The sequence below is a fragment of the Triturus cristatus genome, chromosome 6 (assembly GCF_964204655.1).
Source record: "Triturus cristatus chromosome 6, aTriCri1.1, whole genome shotgun sequence".
NCBI lineage: Eukaryota > Metazoa > Chordata > Amphibia > Caudata > Salamandridae > Triturus > Triturus cristatus.
Window position 1 is genome coordinate 1,926,649,594 of NC_140589.1, and position 6,000 is coordinate 1,926,655,593.

Sequence of the window (6,000 nt, forward strand, 5' to 3'; positions counted from 1 at the left end):
TCGATGTCTGCCTTATCTTGGAACTAATATTTATCATACATCTGATGATTTGTTGGAGGGTAATATAGGTAGAGCTGTGCGGGGACTTCGGGCAGTCTAGCGTTTTGGGGTAATCTGCCACTTTCGCTAGCTGGGCAGGTGGCACTACTGAAGATGGTGGCGCTCCCTCGATTGCTGTACTATTTTCGGACGTTGCTGATTTGGGTCCCGGGATCAATTTTCAGACCGCTCCGGATGATGATCAGTGGATTTTTTGAGGGGCTCTGGTCGATGGCGGGTAGCATTGGCTACATTGATGCACCCGAGAGCTGATGGGGGCTTGGCTGTGCCCGATTTCGAATTATACTATTTGGCAGCCCAACTGCAATGGCTTACTCAGGCGGTGGCTCAGGAGTTCAGGGGTCCAGATGGTCCTGAGGGCCAATGGATACCACGCCATGTATAGTTGTTTGTGGTACTTCAGCAGCGGCTGCACCTTGGGACACTATCTATTGAGGAGCGGACTCTGAGACTGTGTTGGAATCGGAGCCAGCGCAGGGCTGGCATTGCCTGCCCTTACGCCCCAGAGATACCTTTGGGCATGTGTACCGCCCTCCTGCATGGAGGGGACTGGAACGCGTTGGCCGAGTGGGAGAGGATGGGTGTACAAGTATTGGGAGATTTATACGAAGATGGGGCCCTGTTACCATATCAGGCGAAAACATGGGCTCAGTTGATTAGGAGGGCGTGGAATTGTACCAGGAATGTTAGATTCCAGTTGGTCCATTTTTTTATATTACACAGCGCGTATTTAACCCCTGCTAAGATTAATCAATACTTCAAGACAGACTCGGCCCAAAGCCCGCCTTGCAATCTGGTAGGGGCGGAGTTACACCACATGTTATGGGAATGTCCGCAAGTGGGAATGTACTGGGAAGAGGTGGTTGGCCTGCTTTGCGGAGTAACCGACCGACAAGTGGAATGTGAAATAGGCACTTGCTTATTGCATTGGTTTCCCCATACAACTAGAATGAAGGTAACAAGTAAGTTCTTGGACCTAGGTTTGTTGTTAGCCAAGAGGGATATTACAGCACATTGGAAGTCGAGGCAGGGACCTAACTTTGAGCGTTGGAAAGCAGAATTGATTAAGTGGGCAACGAGTGAAAGTATAGCCCGGCTACAACATGCTAAGCGGTCTAATAATGATAAGGCATTGGAGACAGCTAGGGCATGGGAGGCCATAGTAGCGGCACTGCAAGTACCCGAGGCAGACTCTGATACTAGTTCAATCCTAGAAGTGCAGACTGAAGTACCGCAAACCTCTGGAACAACCTGAAATCCCTAGACATAACCCTGTAATGCACCAGTGAAAATGACACAAATGAAGGTGAGATTGTTTTGTCCCGCAACTACAGTGATACAGATTCCAGAAAGAGTTATCTCTTCGTTTTTCAGCTCCTAGGAGACAGCGCACGCCGGTGGAACGAGGTGGGATGGGGGGGGGGGGGAAATGGCATGTTGTTTGTTATAGTACAATGGTCTCATAGCAATTTTACTCAGTATTTGTTAACACGACCAGACTAGCATGGAACACGGTTATAATATAAGGATACGGTACAGATGGGAATAGCTTTAATAGTATGAACAAGTATAAAGGTGTTGTTGCAATGGGAAGGTACCCGAGGCAACTGAGCCGGCAAGCATAAGTGATGGGGTACATTAAGAATTCATTAAGATGTAATGTTTGCCTTTTGGTTTGTGAAAATAATAAAAACAGTTTACAAAAAAATACTAGACCGAGTTGTAAAAAAGTTGAGATGGGGGGGGGGGGGGATCATGAGAAACAACTGCAACTCCTTGAATTCCATTCCATTATTGAACTCAGTACAAAATTCCCATATGGTCACAACAGCGACGAGGAGTTAGCAGTACACAATTGTGACTGAGACTCACTACATGTCCAAGAAAGGGCAACACAAGCGCTCTTTTTCAGTGAAACCACACATTTGCCCAACTCGATGCTGTACTCCCTTATCGAAAAGCAGGTGGAGCCAAGGTCGATCTCTCAAGAGTACTCTGAAGCTTGTTTTCTGTTGATCACACAAGATTTAGTGACAGCCACGCTGTCAAACTACACCTAATAAAGTGTAGAGCTTAGGGGTTATTTCTTTTGTTTGAGCCCGTGGCTGAATCATACTTTTCAGACTTCTAATCAGCACTGAACGCATTAACATAAGTTACACAAATGACTGTCTTAAGACAGAGTGACCATTTCAAGGAGGGTCGCTGGATCCACATTAGACGGTAAGAATGCTTTATTAGCATGTGCCTTGAAGTTCAATGTCCGCAGGCTTTGAATGTTGCAGAACTTCACAGGCACAGTCATTTGGTCTCTTCCAAGGTATGCGAATGCTTCCTCTCTCTGGCTCCCAGTTGCTACCATCTATTCTTATAACTGAGCCTGGGGCGCCGCACTCTGAGCCAGGGGCGCCACACTCTGAGCCAGGGGCGCCGCACTCTGAGCCAGGGGCGCCGCACTCTGAGCCAGGGGCGCCGCACTCTGAGCCAGGGGCGCCGCACTCTGAGCCAGGGGCGCCGCACTCTGAGCCAGGGGCGCCGCACTCTGAGCCAGGGGCGCCGCACTCTGAGCCAGGGGCGCCGCACTCTGAGCCAGGGGCGCCGCACCAGATTATCCCTGTAGAACGTCCACCCGCCGCTATGTCACTAGGGACACTTTCCAGTCCTGGATTTTGCGTGACTGCCTAATTGAATCTGGGTGTTGTCGTCTTACTTTGCATCCATTGTGCCAATTAGACTAACATACCTAAAATGAATGATTTATAGATGAGAAGTTCAGGACTGGAGACAGAGTCCATAATAATCTAGAGTGAAGGGATCACTCTATATTCATGTGATAGTCTGAAAATGAAACATGTTGGATTAAACAGCTTCCAAATTCAAATTGAAATGACACATAGCATAATAACTGCATTGAGAGGTGGGAAGCATCCCATGGTCAACTTTCGAGAACATGTTTAGAATGCCAAAGCCTGCACCAGGGGGTCAGGGACACGGACAACACCAACGGCAACAGAGGCACAGAAATGGGTCGGTGCAACATAGACAAACAACTACAAGGGCAGTGGCACAGCTAAACTAGCAACATTAAGAGACACTCTGTGCATCAGCACCATAGATATGGAATAGACTGCAACAATAGGACACGGATCCGCAAAGAAAGACACAGTGCTGGCAGCTAAACCAGCAACATTAAGAGACACTCTGTGCATCAGCACCATAGATATGGAATAGACTGCAACAATAGGACACGGATCCGCAAAGAAAGACACAGTGCTGGCGATGCAGGCTGAAAAACAAGACAGCAAATCAACACATGTGATGTGATATAAACACAGACGCACAGTCTATTCCTTTAACACAAAGGCATAGATCTATGGGTCTTAATCTGGGGCCTTTAACAACAATTTATGGGAGCCTTGACAGGTGAGAAATGAAATAATATTAGAAACATTGTAAAATTGAAAAACATACAACTCTGTGCAAATCTGAGGGAACATGAAATGGGAGGCTAAAATGTAAGTTATCTCCTTAGCCTGATTAGTGGGAGCAGCACAAGGACAGCAAGCAGAATCCTGCTGGTATGGGTGGTCTCAAGTGAAGCACTGGTATGCGTCAACAAAAGGACAACATGCATCATGAGTAAGCCTCCCTGTTTTCTGTTTTTACAGATTTTTACAGATAAATAGACATAAAACATTCACTTTCGCGTCTGTATTTATTTTTAAGTGTGGATAAAAACGGAAATTGGTTGATTTTTGAGTAATTCTAAATACTGTCTACCATGACTGCCAGGCCAATAAATGTGTGGATTGATAGGAAATGGGGTTAAAAAAGAAAGGAATTTTAGGCAAGAGGCTTTAACAACAGTAGATACGCACAAGGTTGAAACTGAAATGTGCATATTTTTCTATAGGTGCACGGATGTATCTTCTGCGGGTGTTCACAGCACTGACACCTGGCAAACGTGCAAGCAAGAGTGCATATTTATAGGTTAAATAAATGTGGAAAAATACTAACTTCAGCTTCATTTTTCCACATAATCCAAAATAAATATGGATAAATACAGACGGAAATGACGAAAAAATAAATACCATAAAACTGGGAGCCCTAATTAGGAGCAAGGAAACAGAGTGGTCTGGTAGTCCAGCATACAGCTTTGCCTTTTAGAAATAAAAACAGATTTTGAAAAGTTCCAACCTTCCCATTAAAATGTGATTTTTAATATATTTTTGGCGTGTTTATCAAGTCAAACATTTCATAATTTTGCATTGTTTTTTGTATATTTCTTTATGTATTTTGCGCATAGTTTTGAGGTTCAAAGCATAGAAATAGCTTCGGTGGGGGTCCCCGGTTTTCAGCAGCTCTCATGCCAGACCAATGAAAAGGGGGGGGTTGAATAGGGCGTGATGCCGCTCACTGGAAGGAAAGCGGACTGGCACAAGGGGTCACACGGTCAGATTGAATGCAAGAGAGAGTGCGAGGAATGATCCTGGCACGCCTGTGAGAGGGGGGCAGTCTCAAGGGGTCAGTTGTTGTGTACCCAGTGCCCACATCCATAAATGAAAACATTACACTTCGGCTTGGAACAAACAGCGGAAAACTGCATGAAGCACAACCAGTGCAGCACAGGGTGAAAATAATCCGAGGGTGTGTGTCTGCCACCCCACAACTCACCTGCAGCAGATCACACGGCGCGCTCACCTCACACAGTACCACAACTCACCTGCATCAGATCACACGGCGCGCTCAACTCACACAGCACCACAACTCACCTGCAGCAGATCACGCGGCGCGCTCAACTCACACAGCACCACAACTCACCTGCATCAGATCACACGGCGCGCTCACCTCACACAGCACCACAACTCACCTGCAGCAGATCACACGGCGCTTAACTCACACAGCACCACAACTCACCTGCAGCAGATCACACGGCGCGCTCACCTCACACAGCACCACAACTCACCTGCAGCAGATCACACGGCGCGCTCACCTCACACAGCACTGCCGAGTGAAAATAATCCGAGGGTGTGTGTCTGCCACCCCATAACTCACCTGTAGCAGATCACACGGCGCGCTGACCTCACACAGCACCTACGAATGAAAATAACTCGCCTGCCGGAGTCTGGCATGCAGGACTTATGTGGTCGCCCTGCCATTGCCAGTGACGTTAGAAGGGCGTCATCCAGGGGGAGTGGTCAGATGGGGGGCAGTCCCAAAACACCCTGTCTGTTATGCCCCTTGGTTCGGTGCCCATTCCCCAAGGGAGGAGGATGTGTCTGGACCAGCCCCCCTCTTCTACAGAGGGGAGGGAGGGGGTAGTTGGAAGGCTGGGGATGGAGGAGGTGCGGGGGGGAGGTATAAAAGGAGATTCTTTCCCCCCCCCCCCCCATGGGCAGCGATGCATCTGCACCTGGACTGTGCCAGCTCGAGGACTGGTGCTCCCCCACCAGGGAAGTCCTGTGGGTGGGGTGACCAGATCTTGAGAAGCGAAAACCGGGACCTTTTGCAAAAACAGAAGAAGGACTACAATTTTACTTCAACAATGCTTCGCAGAATGACAACTCTTATCAACATTGGAACCCAGAAGAAGCGCTAAGAAAATAAATAAAATGTAATTTCTAAAACCAGCAGCGTACCTGTTCATTAAATTGCTTCCTTTTAACAGCTGCTAACTAGCACAGCTTTAGAACACCCAATCTCACTTCTCACTGGTTTCAGGCGACCCCCTCTAAAACGCGGGACGTGAGCCAAAACTGCAAAAAGATACCAAGACAGCTGGTGAAAACCCGGGACTGTCCAGGCAAATCCGGGACGCCTGGTCACCCCACCTGTGGGGCTGGCTCTCCATCCGCGGGCCCCGTGGGAAGGGCCCCCTCCCAGCCCCTGCACCCCTTCTTCTGTCGCCTTTCTTAGTGTGTGTGTGTGGATACAGGCTCA

At 48.0% G+C, this 6,000-nt stretch overlaps 1 protein-coding gene across 1 annotated transcript in view; it reads right to left on the reverse strand.

The window, feature by feature from the left end:
- LOC146822501 (uncharacterized) overlaps window positions 1–5,745 on the reverse strand; it is a 47,507-nt gene extending 41,762 nt beyond the window's left edge. Inside the window, exon 1 of the mRNA XM_085613608.1 lies at window positions 5,116–5,745. The gene's annotated coding sequence lies outside the window, so the exon portion shown is untranslated. The remainder of the gene's footprint in view (window positions 1–5,115) is intronic.
- Between the last annotated feature and the right edge of the window lie 255 nt (window positions 5,746–6,000).